We start from the raw sequence: 21098 nt of genomic DNA, 5'->3' as shown, positions 1-21098 counted from the left end.
TTGCGTAATTTACAGTTATTAAAATTCTTAATCTCTAAATCGATTTTAAAACAAAAGATGTCGTTAATTAATGGCATTGTATGACATTGCCATTTGATGACAGTACGATCTGGTAATTATTTTATAATTAATGTATTCCATGATTGATTTTTACACATTTATTTACAGGGTGCTCAAAATTTACAGTTTCATTAATGGATTATTTAATGTGTCATATGATGCTTATTTTAAATAAAACACCATGTATGTTAATAAATTATTATACTAAACACAGGTTCCTCTTTCAAATGGTATAGGGATGTTCCATAACTAGGAGTCATAGTTTTTGCGTAATTTACAATTTTCTTAAACGGTAAATTGATTTTAAAAATAATATTTATGCACTCTCGATTTTTAAACTGTACGAAATAAATGTTTGTTTACTGTATCATAATGAAATGAAAATTATGTCTATTTTCTAGAACATTATTATGAAAAGTAGGTAGATTGGTCTGTATACAACACATTTAAAAAAAAATCAGGATTTGATCCAAAGTCTTAAGTCCATAAACGAGAAGTTAAACATTTATCATAATTCTGTTCGGTCTAATATTGGTGTAGTTGAGTTTTATATGAGTAATAGTGGTTTCTCTTAAGTATTCTAACAGTCGTTTGACTGATTTACCCGAAATTTTTTCTTTACTAGTATTTGGGGTTTCCGTAACAGAAAGCAGGACATCAAGTTCTTTGACGTGATCACAAATAACTGGTATATTTTTATTTAACTTTCCGAAATTTCTCAAAAACGTCCTTTTTGGGTATCTTCTATCAGGATACCTATTTTTGAGCGTAAACTTTAGAAAGTAAGATACAATTTTGCAAACACTCCCCAATGCAAAGTACCATGTCTACTCTTTCGTAGATAACGTGGTTATTCATTTTTAGGAACAATTAAATTTGAATATCATACATGGATGTTTATATTTTTGATAATTACCAGACCGTACTGTCATAAAATGACGATGTCATACAATGAGATACATCTTTTGTTTTAAAATCGATTTACAGATTAAGAATGTGTAAATAAATGTGTAATAATCAATCATGGAATACATTCAACCAATATCCAACTATTTAGATTTAAAAGTATTTTTTTTTATAATTTCTTAAATAACTTGAGAATAAGCCTTCTTTTAAAACTTTACATTTTAAAAAAAGTCAACATAACTCAGAACACTCTGTACATAGCTATAGGGAAGCCTTATGAAATTATACCTTATTTTTTGCGGACAATTAAAAAATGTAATGAAATACAGGGTATTTCATAAGAAAAAATATAACTTTGATATGCCGCCATTTATTTGGACACCCTGTATATTTCAAAATAATTTTAAAATGTAGATTTTATCAACTTAAAAACCAATAACTAAAAATTTTTTTCAAATCTTTTTCCATTTCGCTGTAATCTTCCGTCGCGTTCGTGGTGACTCACCCTAGGTGGTATAGTGTAAGGTTATAAACGTCGGCTTTATCGAAATGCCTCCCACTTTTTCAGGTAAATATTTTCATACATGAAATGCCTCCCATGTACAATCGAAATGCCTCCGTTTCGTTAATCATTTAGGCTGATATTTTGTCTATTTAATCTCTGTATAATGACACAATGTTGCCAAATCATAATTTAAATAGGTACTTAGTACTATCTATCTATTTTGATTTTTCTAAGTCTTAATGCAGTGTACATAAAATATATTAACATAAATATTTCTTTTTAGAAAAGAAAGTTTTTACCCGACATTGGGCTGAGCACTCTTCATCCTTACAAAGAACCACAAACCCATGCGAAAGTTTTCATTCCAAGTATAATTCTTCTCGCTACTGCCCTCATCCTAACATTAATAATTTTATTGATATAATTTTAGAATTTCAAATAAATACCTACATTAAAATGAATTCTATTTCGAGACCAAAAAAATTGTTACGGAAAGTACAGCAAAAATTAATTTTCTTATAAATGAAAAAATTTTAGAATTAAGAGAATGTAAAATAAATAGATTAGAATTTGTCAAAGTCTGTCTGATATAAATTTAGGAAACATAATATTTTGTAATTTTATATTTCTATACACATTTTGTAATATTTTCCACATAAGTTTTTTGTGATGTTATTTTTAATAAATCTATAAAATACTTATTATGTTTTTGTATTATCCCGAAAAGATTGGTCGTAAATTATACCACAGATTCTGCGGTCAAAAATAGATTGATTGAACCTCACTTACCTATATACAATAGTGCACACAAAAAAAGTTACAGCCCTTTGAAGTTACAAAATGAAAATCTAGTTTTTCATATATCGAAAACTCTCAGAGATTTTTTATTGAAAATAGACATGTGGCATTTTTATGGCAGCAACATTTTAAAAAAATTTAAGTGAAATTTGTGCACCCCATAAAAATTTTATGGGGGTTTTGTTCCCTTAAACCCTCCCAAACTTTTGTGTACGTTCGAAATAAATTATTATTGTAGTACCACTAGTTAAACACAATGTTTTTAAAACTTTTTTCCTCTTAGTACTTTTTCGATAAGCCAGTGTTTATCGAGATATTTTGAATATTTGTCGAATCCACCACATATTTAGACCTGTTAATAATCTGAAAATTTATTTATAATTTATATTTTTAGGTATATTTTGAAAAAGAAGAGCTACATCTCGATAAAAGGTGACTTATGACAAAAAGACTAGGAGGCAAAAGTTTTAAAAACACTGTGTTTAACTAATGGTACCACAATAATAGTTTAATTGGAACGTACACAACCATTTGGGGGGTTTAAAGGAACAAAATCCCCATAAAATTTTTACGTAAATATATTGAGAAAGAAGCGACATCTCGATAAAAACAGGCTTATCGAAAAAATACTAGGAGGCAAAAAGTTTTAAAAACATTGTGTTTAACTAATGGTACCACAATAATGAATTAATTCACACACACAATGGTACACAAAAGTTTAGGGATTTTAAGGGGGCAAAATCCCCATAATTTTTTTATGGGGTGGACAAATTTCACTGTAATTTTGTTTTAAGATGTTCCTGTCATAAGAATGAAACATGTCCATTTTCAATAAAAAAATCTGTAATAGTTTTCGATATATTGAAAAAAATCGATTTTCATTTTGTAACTTCAAAGGGCTCTAACTTTTTTATGAGCACATTTGTACTAAGGTAAGTTAGGTTCAATCGAACTATTTTTGACCCCAGAATGTGTGGTATAATTCATGACCAATTTTTTCGGGACACCCTGTATATGTATAAGTTAGTTGAAATTTATAAATATTGCCTAGTGTCAATAATTTTAATACATAAAGACTGAAAATAAAATAAATTAAAGAACAAAATGCCAATTTTGCCAAAAATTTACAAAGGGACGAAAATGTGGCAACGTCTCACCTTCACATAAAGATTAGAAGCATGTAATTTATTTAGAGCTTGGGAAGCAATTCGTATGTGACCATTTTAGCGACAGGTAAGAAACCCTTCTTCGGGAGGCATTTCATATGCGGCCATAAACGTCACATCTGTGTTATTTTATTTTGCAGTAATTATTTTATTCTAATTCCTTTAATAATGCATTCATTTCTTAACTTCTTTTATTGTTTTTACTGGCTTTCGTTAAAAATAAGTTGGTGCCATCTCTCGTTATTTGCTATTGGCATATCTCCGTACATTTGTAGTAAACATACAATTTTTCTATCATAAGTCGTTTATATTCTATGCTTGTGACACGTTCCATATCAATGTCAAGCCTCCCTGATTCTGTCAGTTTCATTACCCCACTGAATTTTAAATATGGTGTGAGTCTGACTTTTGGCTATAAAAACATGGTTTCAGGGTAATTTTATTTATTTTCCAACAGAAGTTCAAATTGCGGTGGATAGTTTCCGACATATTGTCCTTCCATATAAATTTTTTTAACCATTTTTCATATTTAGCCTTACTTTTATTTTTGACAGCACGTGTTAATCTTCGATAGTTTCTTTTACTTATATGCATGTAGGAATCTTACATATTTACTTCATCCTTGCCATCTGCTACTTTTTTTCTTTTGAAGAATGGCAATGAACTTTTCAAGGCTTATTGATGTCACTAATACATAAGTATATCTTGTATTCTAGTTTTTTGACAAAACATAAACTAACCGTTTCTACTTTCGGTAGGACTTTCCGAGTCTGAAGCCTTCTCCATCGCCGTCGATGACTTCAAGATGCATCTAGCCTAGCCGACTGAATACCACCAACTATAACTGCAGGAGGCCTGAGGCCACATCAGAGCTAGGTCAAGAACACCATCAACCAGCAGTCAAGACATCAAGAAGCCACAGTTAAATAGAAAATGCCATAGGTATTATAATCTTAAAAAACTCATACAGAAGTAAAAACTTCAACTTGTATTCTGGTGTAAAATCGTTTATTAAAAAATTATCTAAAAAGTCATCCAAATGGATTGCAAAACGTTCTAATTTAGAACATCTTCAGTGCATTCTGCTGAGTAGTTTGAAACTAGCACACTGTTTAAAGTGGTAACCCCATAATATATGGTTAAAACATCTTATTTTAATATAATATGGTGACTATAAGTCGATGTTGTTAGATATAATCGAATAATTGCTCAAAGAGCACCATGGTTCCCTGCTCGAAAATGCTAGATACTTACCAGTTCAATGGGCACAGACCAACTCAAGGTTGCATCAGTGCACAGTTGTGCACAGTTGGTCTGTGCCCATTGAATTTGCAAGTATGTACCTAGCATTTTCGAGCAGGGAACCATGTTGTTCTTTGAGCAAGTATTCGATTATATCTAACAACATCGACTTATAGTCACCATATTATATTAAAATAGGATATTTAAACCATAGTGTAACAAAATAATTATTGACCTACCCTCGTATACCAGCTCCCGTCTCCGCACACACAGAACACTATCGATGTTTCGAGATACGCCGATGCAGCGCCGATGACGTGCAAGCGGTCGAGTCACATGGACATAGCTGGAGATATATAGATATTTCTGGAATATCTGTATCGCATATATAAATAGGACATATTTGTAAATAGAGTTAGTCTTAAGCTAAAGTTTGTAAAGTAAACTTGTATAAATAAAAAAATAAAGTCGTATATAAATTACGAACCGCTAGTTTTATTGTAATTAGAAGTAATTACACTAATCACGCTACAGTTGGTGTCAGGTGTGGGGTTAACTTAGTGCGATATAAATAAGTGAATTACAGAGAGACTTTAAAAGACTTTTGAACTTTATTCGTCGGGAATAACCGGAGTGCGTTAATTGTTCGGTATTCGGAAAGACTTTAAAATACTTTTGGACTTTATTCGTCGGGAATAGTTAAAGTGCGTTGATTGTTCGGTATTCGGAAAGACTGTTAAAAGACATTTTGGAAAGTACGTGTGTGCCGACCAAAGATGTTGCTACAAGAACTTACAGTAAAACAGCTCCGTGAACAGCTAGAGGAACGGGATCTGGACAGCAGTGGGCTCAAGATAGTCCTACAAGCACGACTCGAGGATGTCCTCACGAAGAACGGAGAAGACCCAAAGACGTTCCACTTCCAGTCAGCAGAACAAGCAATCTTATCGAAATTAAAAACTGTTTCTGAAACGATCGATGATACTTCTAAGATAAATAATGAGAAATTCGAAACCATTTCTCAAAAGATCGATGAAACTTCTAGAAGAAGCGACGAGAAACTTGAAGAAGTTAGTAGAAAAAGCGACGAGAAATTCGAAAATGTTGCTAAAAGATTCGATGAGACTTCTCAAATAATTAAAGAGGTCTGTAGGCAAAACAACGAAAAACTAGAAGAAGTTTGTAAACAGAACAATGAGAAATTTGAAGAAGTTTCTAGAACATTCGATAAGATGCAGAAAAGTGTAGAGACCGTAGAAGAAAAGATCAAACAGCTAGAGAGCAGGATAACCGATACAAAAGTACAACCATCAGTTAATGCAGCAACGTTAGATCCTTTAGTGAAAGACGAACTACCGAGAGACGAAACGTCGCATAATATGAGATTCAAATTACCACCATTTGATGGAAAGTCCTCTTGGTCCATATATCTTAGACAGTTTGAAGCTATTGCGACCGCCAATCATTGGACCGAACAAGAAAAGGCTGTTTCCTTGACTGCTGCTTTACGAGGTGATGCTGCAGATATATTAAGGTCAATTCCCAAGGGTCAAGAAAATTGTTACCAGACCTTGTTCACTCGTCTAGAAAAACGCTATGGAGATGCCCATCTACAACAAGTATACAAAGCACAACTGCGAAGTAGAAGTCAACGAGCAAGTGAGAATCTGCAAGAATTTGAAGCAGATGTGGCTCGTGTGGTGCGGTTGGCTTATCCAGAGGTGCCAGACAGCGTTTTAGAAGAAATTGCAGTAGATACCTTCGTCAATGGGCTGAAAGATAATGAACTACAGAAAGCTTTACGACTAGCAAGACCGAAAGTTTTAGATGAAGCACTTGCTATTGCCTTGGAACACGAAGCAGCTAGCCAAGCTTCACGAAACAATCGAGTAATAACCGTGGAAAAAGGCGATAAGAGAAAAGATGAACGTTTGGTGGAAATGGTACGGAGGGTGATTCGTGACACGATGCCGAAGAGACGCATGAAGAGGGCAGGAAGAGTTGGTTCAAATACAGATGCTTCCTCGATACGGCCATGCAGTGAAAGTTGTAATCACCGGCTTAAACTAGATGAACAGCTTTGCCCTGTGAGACGAACTACCGTCGTTAATGAGCAATGGCAGCCACAACAGTTACAAGAAGCCCAAGAAGACGATCCATGTATAAAAAGAGTATTGGATTGGATGCGTCGAGGTGAGAGACCTAGTTGGCAAAACATTAGTGCATGTAGTCCGGAAGTCAAGGCCTACTGGAGCGAATGGAATTGCCGGATACTAAAAGATGATCTTCTGTACAGAACCTTTGAGAACGATGATGGTACAGAATCTAAGCTTCAGTTGATTGTACCTAAAAGTAAAGTGTCAGAAGTATTGCGTCAGTTGCATGACGGTACATCAGGTGGACACTTTGGTATTACGAAGACTCTGCAAAAGGTTCGAGAACGGTTCTATTGGGTGAACTGTAAAGATGATGTAAGAAGATGGTGCCGGAAATGTGAACTGTGTGCATCCGGTAATGGTCCAGATGGTAAAAAGAGAGCACCCATGAGACAGTACAATGTTGGAAGTCCTATGGAAAGAGTAGCAATCGACATTGCAGGTCCATTTCCAGAAACCGATGCTGGAAATAAATACATTCTGGTAGCAATGGACTATTTTACGAAATGGACCGAGGCCTATGCATTACCGAATCAAGAAGCTGCTACCGTTGCAGAGGTACTTGTTAAAGAATTCTTCAGCCGATTTGGTGTTCCCTTGGAGATCCACTCCGACCAAGGGCGAAACTTTGAGTCAGCTCTTTTCCAAAACGTTTGTAAATTGATTGGTGCCAATAAGACCAGAACAACACCCCTGCATCCTCAATCAGATGGAATGGTCGAGAGGATGAACCGAACGATGGGTAAACACTTGTCCAAAGTTGTATCTGAACATCAGCGAGATTGGGACCAACACATTCATTTATTCCTGATGGCCTACCACTCGGCCGTGAATGAAACTACAGGTCAAACACCAACCTGCCTGATGTTGGGTCGTGAAGTTCGTTTGCCCTGCGACCTAGAGTTTGGCTGCAGACCTTCCGAGGAATATGTTGCAGGCGAAGAATACGTAGACCGCCTGAAGTTACGAATGAACAACATTCATGAACTTGCCCGACAACACATCCAGATAGCCAGTGACAGAATGAAAGATCAATATGATTCTCGCTGCAAGAATGAAAGCTTCGAAGTAGGTGATCTTGTCTGGCTTTATAATCCACAACGTCGTCGAGGCCTGTGTCCTAAACTGCAAAGACAATGGGAAGGTCCGTATGAAGTTAAGAAGAAAATAAATGACGTAATATACAGAATTAAGAAGTTACCAAACGGTAAACCAAAAGTTATTCACATAAATCGTCTTGCACCATATGCTGGCTCAAATGAAACAGAGGAAGCCCGAGTCCTCCAACAGGAGATGAAAGATGCACCACAGCCAAGTTTTAAGGAATTTATGTCAAATTACGCAGAAAGAAAGAGTGCTAGATTCGGCGTGACCACAGAAGTTCAGCAAGATCTGTTTGGTGTTCCAGAAAACGTCTCTCTAGCCCACTGTGTTGCCCAAGACCTCGAGATGACTAAAGGAATCTCGTCCGTATTCAATAGAAAGTTCGGCCGCCTGGACGAGTTAAGGAATCAACAACCTAAAATTGGAAGAGTATTGCGATTGGAAGATGGTCATCGATCTTTGCTGTATATAGTGACCAGGAAGTCTTATACGGACACGCCAAGCTACGAGAACATATGGCGTGCTCTAACTAATTTGAAGAAAATGGTCTGTAATTATGACATCAAAGATTTGGCTTTACCAAAAATTGGATGCAGTAGAAAATCTGGATTGGAAGATTGTGAGAAGCATGCTGGAAGTGATCTTCAGAGAAACTGGCGTACGGATTACTGTGTGTTGCATGAAGCCGAAGATGTCATACCCTTCAAAGACAGTAGACTGTTACTTCTTTTCTAGGGGTGTATGCAGAGCTGGAGAATCCTGTAGATTCCGCCATCCTGGGCCATCTAGAGTTGCTGATCGGGACGCTCAGATCTTAAGAGGGGAGCAGTGTAACAAAATAATTATTGACCTACCCTCGTATACCAGCTCCCGTCTCCGCACAGACAGAACACTATCGATGTTTCGAGATACGCCGATGCAGCGCCGATGACGTGCAAGCGGTCGAGTCACATGGACATAGCTGGAGATATATAGATATTTCTGGAATATCTGTATCGCATATATAAATAGGACATATTTGTAAATAGAGTTAGTCTTAAGCTAAAGTTTGTAAAGTAAACTTGTATAAATAAAAAAATAAAGTCGTATATAAATTACGAACCGCTAGTTTTATTGTAATTAGAAGTAATTACACTAATCACGCTACAATATATTATGGGGTTACCACTTTAAATAGTGTGCTAGTTTCAAACTACTCAGCACAATGCACTGAATATGTTCTAAATTAGAACGAAAACATTTTGCAATCCATTTGGATGACTTTTTAGATCGTTTTTTAATAAACGATTTTATACCAGTGTTATAAATCTGTCTTTTTACGCGGTTGACTCTACTACTTTATTTATTATTAAATAAATAAAAGACTTACTTAAAATTGTTTAATTTATAACACTTACAATTTAACACTTAAGTTTACAACAATATCTAATTTATGTTACACTTTCTAACTCATTTAATTCATTTACAAATATGATTTATCTACTTTAAAAAATATATACATTTCAATAACCCGATCGCCACGTTACAATAATTCACGCGATGGTAAAATATTAACTGACTGACTGCTGCTTAAAAATCATCCGCTTATATAGATACGGCTCTGCTTCGAGAACATTTGGAAGGCCTGAGGCGGGTCTACGCGTATCATCGGGGAAACTTCTGGATTAGCGGAGACATTACTCGTCGATGACGTGTCGCTGTTGTTTGTTGACTACTAGGGGCAGGGCCGGCCTCAGTTAGAAATTCGTCACATTGCCCCCTCCTTAAAAGATGGTTCCTCCTGGAACCTTGTCAGGACTGGAACTGGATGCTGGTATCGGCAACTGGACCCTCTTTTACAACTCCCAGTTGTATAAAAGTGACAGGGGACGGTCTTCTCTCCGCACCAGTAACTATGCGGATTGCAACAGACTAACACCTGGAACTCGGTGTCTTGGAAAATTTCTTCTACCATATTTCGGATAACTCTCCAGTCTAATTGGCTGCATTCTAACTTTGGCATGGCTAACTTTTGCACGTCGGACTCCAACACGTGCTCTCTCAATTGAATTAATGCATCCCATACATCTTGGTAGGTAGGTTGGTCACGGACAGTGTCTTTTGTTACCAGATAGAATAGGTAACGTGATGCATCTTGGAGTTTCAATGCTTTGCCAGGAGCTGGCAGTTGACATTGAAGTTCTGCAACTCGACCAAACTTCCTTCGGAAGGCGGATGCCAACCCTCGTGCGTCTTTGATACTGGCCGGGATGGTATGGGCCAGCGAATAGTCATCGGGAAGTGCGAGAAGATCTCGCTTTTCTTCAGTGGTAACACCATGTCTTGCTTTACCGGTACCTCCGTAGGCACCCATGAACTCTTCAAAGGTAAGGTCAGGTATTCCTCGAATTTGGTTGACTTCCACTTCTTCATCTACTTCGTGGTCTCCCTCGTACGGCGCCAACCGGTTATGGTGGACTATCATCGGCTTTCCCCTAGGAATCTTGCTTATTCGGTAGATAACGTCATTGATTTTCTTGACAATGAGGTACGGACCCTCCCAGAACTGCTGCAACTTGGGAGAACAACCTGTTCGCTTCTTTGGATTATAAAGCCAGACTTTGTCGTTCTCCTTAAAACATCCCTTCTCGGCTTGGGTATCGTATCGTTTCTTCATGCGGTCGCTAGCGATCTGAAGGTTAGACCGGACCAACTCATGTTTATCGTCCATTCTTCTTCGTAATTCATTCACGTAATCCTCACCAGCAACATCTTCTCCAGGTCGACATCCAAACTCTAGATCACAGGGTAGACGCATCTCACGTCCAAATAGGATTTTTGCTGGTGTTTGGCCAGTTGATTCATTAACAGCAGATCTATAGGCCATTGCGAAGAACGGAAGGTACTGGTCCCAGTCTCGTTGATGATTGGACACCATCTTTGTCAAATACTTGCCGACTGTCCTATTCATACGCTCCACCATTCCATCCGATTGCGGGTGATAGGCCGTGGTCCTTGTCTTCTTCATGCCTAGTTTATCACAGATTCCTTGAAATAGATCGCTCTCAAAGTTCCTTCCTTGGTCACTATGGATCTCCAGAGGTACTCCAAATCGGCTGATACAGTCTTTGATTAACACATCTGCAATAGTGGCGGCCTTCTGGTCTGGAATTGCGTAGATCTCCACCCACTTCGTGAAGTAATCCATTATCACCAACATGTATTTGCATCCATCGTCACTTTCTGGAAATGGCCCGGCAATATCCAAAGCTATTCTTTCAAACGGACTTCCAACATTATACTGTCTCATAGGAGCCTTTCTTTTCCGGTAGGGCCCGTTACTTGTAGCACAGGTAGTACATTTCTTACACCAGTCCTTCACATCGTCGGAACTATTCATCCAATAAAATCGTTCCCGAATTCTCTGAAGAGTCTTCTTTACACCAAAATGCCCTCCTGATGGACTGTCGTGTAACTGATGAAGTACTTCGGCTACTCTGCTCTTTGGAATCAACAACTGTGTTCTCCTCACCGAACCATCATCATTTTCTATTACTCGTTTAAGCAAGCTGTCTTCCAAGATAAATGAGTCCCACTGGGCCCAATACGTCTTAACTACTGAGCCTAGGCTTGATATTTCTTGCCAAGATGGTCGACGATTTTCTTCTTTCCATTTTCGAATCTTCTGTAAAACTGGATCTTTTTCTTGTTCTTCCTTGATCTTGGTAGGCGTCCACTCGTCGTTGACCACTGTTGTTCTTAGTACTGCTGCTTCCTTTGACTCTGTTTTGCTGCAATGGGAACATTCTGCTGGACACGGTCTTCTAGATAGAGAATCAGCGTTCCTGTGGCTAACTCCGGCCCGATGCTCGATCTTGAAATCATATTCTTGAAGTCGTTCAATCCATCTGGCTATCTGACCCTCTGGATTCTTAAACTGCATTAACCATTTAAGGGCGGCATGGTCGGTTCGGATTAGAAACTTCCTTCCGTAGAGGTATTGATAGAAGTGTTCCACTGATTTTACTACTGCTAGAAGTTCTCTTCTCGTGACGCAATAATTTCGTTCAGGTTTTGAAAGCACTTTACTAAAATATCCAAGGACTCGTTCCTGTCCTCCTTGGATCTGCGACAGCACTCCTCCAATTCCCACATTGCTTGCATCCGTATCTAAGATGAACTCTCCTTCTGGCAGTGGATACCCTAATATTGGCGCTGTAATTAAATGCCGCTTCAAAGTTTCAAAGGCCGCTTGGCAGTCTCCATCCCAGTAATAATCCCTTGCTTCTTCTGTGAGTCGCGTTAAAGGCTTAACGATATCTGCAAACTTCTTAATGAACCTCCGGTAGTAAGTACATAGTCCCAGAAAACTTCTCACTTGATGTTTATCAGTTGGTTCAGGCCATTCCTTAATGGAATCGATTTTTCCCTTATCCACGGCCACTCCTTCTTTGCTGACTATATGTCCTAAATAATTGACTTTACTTTGAAATAGCTGGCATTTCTTGGGATTTAACATTAACTGGGCAGCTTTAAGTCGATTAAAAACGTCTTCTAAATTCTTCAGGTGGTCTTCAAACGTCTCCCCCAAAACGATTATGTCGTCTAAATACACCAGGCACGTCTTCCAAGATAACCCTCCCATAAGTCTCTCAAATGTCGCAGGAGCATTACAGAGTCCAAACGGCATAACGTTGAATTCCCATAATCCAGATCCCGTCGTGAAGGCCGTCTTCTCCTTGTCGGCTGGATCCATTTCTACCTGCCAATATCCAGACTTCAAGTCCAACGTAGAAAACAATTTACTTCCAGCTAATGTGTCCAACGTGTCGTCGATCCGAGGCAGAGGATAACTATCTTTCTTGGTAACATTGTTCAACAAACGGTAGTCCACACAGAACCTCGTAGTTCCATCTTTCTTCTTGACCAGGACCACCGGAGGGACCCATGGGCTCGTAGAACTTTCTATCACCCCGTCTTTCTTCATTTCTTGAACAATCCTTTCAGCTTCCTCTCTCTTCGCCTGTGGTAATCGTCGAGCTGATTGACGAATTGGCCTAGCGGTACCAGTGTCAATTTTATGTTTGACAACTGTCGTTCTTCCTGTCTTTCCTCCTTTCGGTACGAATATGTCACGATATTGCCTAAGAAATTCCCTTAATTTCCTTTTTTCCATTTGATTTAGAGATTGGCCTGCAACTGCAACCATTTGGTCGAACTTGTCGTTGGAATTATCTGATGTTGTCGTCTGACGGATTATGGACGTCACGGGTAAACAAGTTCCTACTTTTGTCTCCTTCTTGATGGTCACCGGGTAGTCATTGACATTAATCAATCTCACGGGAATTTCTTTAGCAGAAGTAACCAATTCCTTTCCAATTATGATCCCTCGGCCAACCTCCTCGTCGTGGTTCCATGGCTCCATCATAACAGGTGTTCCTTCTTCTACAATTCCCTGTATCCGCGCTACGATGATCGTTTCACTCCTCGCAGGCACAACTATATCTTCTCTAATAGCTGCTAGTATAGTGCTGTCATCATGTGGATGAAGAAATACCTCCTCGTTGCCAACTTTGATTACCCTGTTCTTAAAATCCCAATTGAAATCCACGCAAATTCATTACGTCCATTCCTAATATAACATCTTCTTCGATGTCTGCAACTATGACAGTATGGACGAACTTTTCTGCTCCAATCCCCAATTGTATCTGGATTTCTCCGTGGATGTTAGCATTTTCACCTGTGGCAGTCCGCAGTCGCAACCTCGTTGGTAAGAGTTTCTTACGACTGTTTATAACTGACGGTCGTATAATGGTCCTGGTCGCTCCGGTATCCACCAACAATGTATACTTTTTACCATTTATTTCTCCATCTACATATACATTATCTTCACGACATTTCAAAGAAGCTATTAGTATTAGATGGTCTTTAGAGGAGTTCTGAGTCGAGGCAGCCCCCCTATGTTCTGTGCGTTCTCTTATTTCCTGCTGGTGAGTTTCTTGATTTGCGTTCTTCCTTAAACTCCGTGCGTACCCCTTTTCACCACAATTGCAGCAATTCATGGTCTTCGTTTTCTTCGATGTAAAGCCTTTTACCATATTTACCAGCTGGTCAAGTTTGTCTTCATCCTCTTCCTCTTTCACTGTCCTAACTTTACTGTACCCGCCAGAGGCCTGGGTAGCTGATTCGTATTCGAGGGCGGCAGACAAGACATCGACCAGCGTCTTGTGACGAGCTAACCGCAGTGCTCTTTGCATTTCATGATCACGAAGGCCATCAATGAATGTTTGAACAGCCAACTTTTCCATCATGTTTTCGGGAGCTGTTGGATATGCATACCGTACTAACCTGGCAATATCGACCTCGTATTCTTGAAGAGCTTCATCTTTCTTTTGTCGTCGATTTTTAAGCCGCGCCTGATAGACATACTCCAAATGTTCCTGCCCATAGCGCATGTTTAGTCTCTTCATAAGTTGTTCATAATCATTAGTTTCCTCTACTGCTATGGTCTCAAGTACATCTAAAGCCTCTCCTCGAAGAGCAATAACCAGGTTTACAGCTTTGTCTTTTTCAGACCATCCGTTCGCTCTTGCACCTGCTTCGAACTCTTTCACATAACTGTTCCAGGAAGACTTTCCGTCGAAATTTGGCACCTTAACACGAGCATGACCTACACTCCCTTCAACTATCGACCGTGGCTCCAATTTGTATTTGGTTTCATCATCTTTAATATCTGTTAAGATGGGTTCCACCACTTTGTCCACTTTTTCAGTTTCCTCCAGTTTCTTTTCTATTTCCTTGATCTTTTCTTCGAAAGTAGATTTTATGGACGATATCTTGTTGTCGAAATCCGAAGTGACTTTAGAGATGTTAGCAGAGATCTCGTTAGTCATTTTGCTTTCAAGGGATGAAATATCACCCGAAACTTTCTTTTCTAACGATGCAATGTCTGTCGAAACTTTCAAAACATCCGAGGAAACTTGGGAGATTTCACTAGAAACTTTGTTCTCTAACGACGTAATGTCTGTCGAAACTTTCAAAACATCCGAGGAAACTTGGGAGATTTCACTAGAAACTTTGCTCTCTAACGATGTAATGTCTGTCGAAACTTGGGATATTTCACTAGAAACTTTGCTCTCTAACGATGTTATTGACGAAATTAAAGCAGCATGCTTGTCTTCAAACACGTAAATTTCTGGATCATGACCCTCTTCTTTTAGTGCGTTCTTCAGACGTTCAACTAGATCAGCCTTTTTGCCAGTAGAACTCAGGTCCCTTTCTTCCAATTCAAGTCTCAGGTCTGCAATTGTTAGCTTACACAAGGAAGGCATGATCACACACTTTATTTATTACGATTTATATTTTATTTATTTTTAAAGGTTCCACACTCTATTTAAACCGAAAATTTACGTTGAATTGATTTATTTCAAGTATCCCACTCCTGACACCATTTTGTTATAAATCTGTCTTTTTACGCGGTTGACTCTACTATTTTATTTATTATTACTTACTTGAAATTGTTTAATTTATAACACTTACAATTTAACACTTAAGTTTACAACAATATCTAATTTATGTTACACTTTCTAACTTATTTAATTCATTTACAAATATTATTTATCTACTTTAAAAAGATATATACATTTCAATAACCCGATCGCCACGTTACAATAATTCACGCGATGGTAAAATATTAACTGACTGACTGCTGCTTAAAAATCATCCGCTTATATAGATACGGCTCTGCTTCGAGAACATTTGGAAGGCCTGAGGCGGGTCTACGCGTATCATCGGGGAAACTTCTGGATTAGCGGAGACATTACTCGTCGATGACGTGTCGCTGTTGTTTGTTGACTACTAGGGGCAGGGCCGGCCTCAGTTAGAAATTCGTCACACCAGAATACAAGTTGAAATTTTTACTTTTGTATGAGTTTTTTAAACTATGGTATACACCAACTATTGGGAGTTTCCCATTGATTTTATATAATCTTAAACTCTTAGCTTTCGGTAAGACTGAACTGAATTTAATACATTATTTTCTTTATATTCAAGAAAATGAAAATTTAAAAAAGGAAATGATATGTATGAAAAAAAATGGATAAATTAGAGCTAACTTTAGAAATCTGTCAGAAAGAAAGAAAGAAAAATAATTTAATAATGAAGGGTTTGCCAATAAGTACGTCTGATATGGAACAGCTTAAGAATGAAATAGGAAACTTTTTAAATAAAGAGCTACGAATAATGGCAGAGTTAAATAAGGTACAAAAGATCAACGACAATGTGCATTATTGAGTTTAGTAAGTTTGAAGACAAACTAAGAATACTAAAAGCAAAATGTAATCTTAGAAGTTATAAACAACACCGCGTATACATTGAATGCGATTAAACATTTTAAGGGCCAATTTCTCATATCGAGTTCAACTCCAGTTTAACCTGAACTTCTAGTAAACGTCAGTTTAAAGTCAAAATCGTCTTTCTCAATTCGCACGTTCAACCGATGGCAGTTTAAACTTGAACGATGCTTGAACGATGGAATTCGGCCGTTCAAAGATTTCAGAACTAAGTTCAGATGATTTCATGGACTACGCATGCGTTGTATTAACACGAAACGCTGTCATAATATAAATATATCCTATTTTATTATATTAAGCCTAACGATAAACTATAACATTATTCTACTGGATTAGGAAATGAGTCTATACTCGCAATCTTATAGTTTGTATGTTTATTAGTTGTTACAATCAAGGGGCGACCGGTTTCGAAGCTTACATTTTATGCTTCATCATCAGGCCCAGTACAAATAGTCTTCACGTGTACAAACTACTCGCTAAAATTAACAAAAAAGGCGAAATGTACATATATATAAAAATATAAAAAACAACTATGTCTAGGTTGTGATCAAAAACACACCATAAAGCAAACCAACTGTGGAGTATTGAACTCAGTGTTCCATAAAGTGTATATTGTGACTTTTTATATTGGGAGTGACCAGTCTGATGTAAATTGCTTGGTATATAAATTTTAATATATACTACCCTCAATCCTCAATTGCTTAAGGGTTGAGGGAGTGTAGACAAAAGAGTATAAATGATCAAAATACACATAAAGTTTTTTTTTTGCAATAGGTATGTACTTACATATCAGTACTTGGAACTGTTCTGCAGCCAAGGATAATTTTTTCGGAAGTCACCAGCCCCATCAAAAAGCAGATAAGTTATATCTTTTGGATCTTAAGTTGCAAATGTATAATTTTTTGTAAGAACAGTTGGTTTTTGTCTTCAAACTTTTTATGCAGTTGTTTTCTTTAATGTTGTATAATAATGTTTGTATTGGTGTATAAACATTTAAATATAAAAATTGGACATCACTCACAAATTAACATTCACAAAATTTTTATTGAAAAGTGGCTTTTTTCTCTCAGGATGCCATGGAGGTATTTTATTTTTTCTATTTCTTATATGTCAGATTTCCCACTACTTTTGAGTGACATATCTTCTTCTTTTTTGAAAGAGCTGGTGACCACCGGTCTTAGGTGTTAAGATTGTACAGTTACTTACAAACAAATTAGGTGCTGTGCAGCCAAAGCATCAATACGTGGAAGGGCGATATCCATGTTTTGCGTATGTATACATTTATCCGTTATTCTTATTTATACTTATATAATATATTATGTGTGTGTATGTATGTATGTGCATATGTGTGTTTATTCATTTACCTATGTAAAAATTATTTCATGTTGTGATTAAATATGTTGTATGTGCGTGTATGTGTGTGTGTTTGTGTGTGTGTGTGTGTGTGTGTGTGTGTGTGTGTGTGTGTGTGTGTGTGCGTGTATGTGTATGTATGTGTGTGTGTGATCATGTCCTCAGGTAAAATCTGTTTGTCACAAATGTATTTTGTATTTTTGACATATTATCTATGTGTCTGTAGTTGTCTTGTTGTATATAATGGATTTTAATATGTATTTTTGGTATTATTTTTATTTTTTATTTATACATAAGGATTAAGCCGAACAAGTCTAACTCACTTTTGTATACAGGGTGTCCCGAAAAGATTGGTCATAAATTATACCACACATTCTGGGGTCAAAAATAGTTCGATTGAACCTAACTTACCTTAGTACAAATGTGCTCACAAAAAAAGTTACAGCCCTTTGACGTTACAAAATGAAAATCGATTTTTTTCAATATATCGAAAACTATTAGAGATTTTTTACTGAAAATGGACATGTATCATTATTATGGTAGTATCATCTTAAAACAAAATTATAGTGAAATTTGTCCACCCCATAAAAAATTTATGGGGATTTTGTTCCCTTAAACCCCCCCAAACTTTTGTGTACGTTCCAATTAATTCATTGTTGTGGTACCATTAGTTAAACACAACGTTTTTAAAACTTTTTTGCCTCCTAGTATTTTTTCGATAAGCCAGTTTTTATCGAGATGCGGCTTCTTTTTCAATATATTTACGTAAAAATTTTATGGGGGTTTTGTTCCTTTAAACCCCCCAAATGTTTGTGTACGTTCCAATTAAACTATTATTGTGGTACCATTAGTTAGACACAGTGTTTTGAAAACTTTTGCCTCTTAGTCTTTTGTTCATAAGTCACCTTTTATCGAGATGTAGCTTCTTTTTCAAAATATACCTAAAAATGTAAATTATAAATAAATTTTCAGATTATTAACAGGTCTCTAGAACCGTACTTAACCATATACAAATATGTGGTGGATTCGACAAATATTCAAAATATCTCGATAAACACTGGCTTATCGAAAAAGTACTAAGAGACAAAAAAGTTTTAAAAATAATGTGTTTAACTAATGGTGCCACAATAATAATTTAATTGGAACGTACACAAAAGTTTGGGGGGGTTTAAGGGAACAAAACCCCCATAAAATTTTTATGGGGTGCACAAATTTTACTTAAATTTTTTTTTAAGATGTTGCTGCCGTAAAAATGCCGCATGTCCATTTTCAATAAAAAATCTCTGAGAGTTTTCGATATATGAAAAAAAATCGATTTTCAATTTGTAACTTCAAAGGGCTGTAACTTTTTTGTGTGCACTATTGTATATAGGTAAGTGAGGTTCAATCAACCTATTTTTGACCCCAGAATCTGTGGTATAATTTATGACCAATCTTTTCGGGACACCCTGTATAACGGATTTTAATATGTATTTTTGGTATTATTTTTATTTTTTATTTATACATAAGGATTAAGCCGAACAAGTCTAACTCACATATGCACAACTGTATAAGCTGAATAAGTCCAACTCACACATGCACAAATGTATGTATGTGGAAAAAATTTTTCCCTTTAAAACAACTTTTTTCCAAGCATTCTCAATCCGTATCTTACATTAAGTAGAATGTTGTTATTATTATTTTATATTTTTATCGTTTATCCAATTAATAAATTAGTAACTAATTATCAACCAATAAACCTCAAAAAACGTTTCTTTTTTGTGTTATATTTGGACAACCTGCTGATCGTGGCGAGCATGCGCACGTATTTTGGTACGCATGTCACCACGAACAGAGGTACGCTTAGATTTGCCGGTTACGAATTGGGAACACATTACTCCAGCAACTTGTTGGTGAAAACTAAGCTGTCTATATACGTTGAGATGCAAGGCTGGGCAAATTGTTTGCTCACGTGTTTGTAAAGTTTTAGGATTGCTGTTCCTGCCGTTAATCTGGTTAAGAGATTGGTGTCGTGAAGAGGGATTAAAATAAGAAAAGACAGAAAGCGGAACAAGGTATGAAATAGAGCATGAGGTGTGAATTCAGCCGGCAATGGTGTATGGACTAGCCATTGCATCAATTTCTTGTGTTTGGCATCTACGATGCTAAGAAATATGTCTCAAATGTGGCTCTCTAATATCTAATGAAGCGTTCTATTAGCCGATGTGTATGATCTTAAAAAGGATGGCGCAAATATTTGAAGATGCGTTCCATGCTCCTAACATCTAATTATATGGTAAGTGTGATTGACCAATAAATTAATAGAAATAATTTACTTTCTTTATACTTATGGGCTTGTATTACGTTGTAATGATGCTTGATATTATTTTCCAACGATTGGGTGCTAGTTGATGTTGACTGATCCAGTATTTAACACTAAACAATATGATTAGTATATGGTTATTTGATTATAGAGAAAGAAAAGTAAAAAGAAGGGGATTAGTATAAGCAGCAAGGGCTGTCAGAAGGAATTTATTCAAAGTTAATTAATTAAAAAGTTGAGCTTATCTTGAGTCAAATAATAAGTGAATAATAGTATTGAATATCATTGCTATTGTGCCCCTTGCTGGTTGGTATTTGTGGTTAATATAGAATAAGCTGGTATAAAGTCTAGAGCTAATTGTGAGTTTAGTGTTACTCTGGAACAGTCATTCATGGATTTCAGGATTTCTAGATGTTCTAAATTGTTGAATTTTAGGCCTTTGTTACCAAGATGTAAGACTTCAAACCCTGTGTCTGGGTCGAATTCATGACCTGACTCTGTTATGTGGGTGGAAAATTGAGAATTGCCTGCCGATAATGGTAGTCGTATGTATCTAATATGTTCCTGAAGGCGAGTTTGGAATGACCTATATGTCCTGCCGACATACTCACTGCTACAGGTACTGCACCTCAACCTATATACACCACTAAGATTCATTGCATCGGTCTTGTTTTGCTATTAATAACCAACCTACCCAGATTACTGCTAGTTTTAAATGATATTTTTGCATAATCTTTAAAGACTCTTGCTAATGTATACGACAGACTACCATAGAAGGTAAGAGATCTATAAGGCCTATCTTCCATGCTGGTGTTTGTTGGGATATGTGGGTATACAGAATTCTCCATTTGTCTGTTTAATTTTTGTTGTAAGATTTTATTAATCATTTGTACTGTGTACCCGTTTCTCATTGCAATTTGATATATATTATTTAATTCATTGTTAAATGAACTATAAGATAGTGGTAGCGTTACTAGTCTATGAATGTAACTATAGAATGCGGCTAATTTATGCTGTATAGGGTGAAACGAGCTGTTGTGAATAACAGTACCTGTGTGGGTTGGTTTTCTACATATTTCGAATTTGAAAGAGTTATTAATTAGAGTAAGTGTTAAATCTAAGAAATTTAATTTGCAATTATTGTTTTGAGTTTCTAACGTAAACTTGATAGACCGA

This window comes from Diabrotica virgifera, chromosome 2, assembly GCF_917563875.1.
Source record: "Diabrotica virgifera virgifera chromosome 2, PGI_DIABVI_V3a".
Classification (NCBI taxonomy): Eukaryota; Metazoa; Arthropoda; class Insecta; order Coleoptera; family Chrysomelidae; genus Diabrotica; species Diabrotica virgifera.
The sequence above is the reverse complement of the archived record's forward strand: the minus strand, read 5'-3'. Positions refer to the sequence as shown.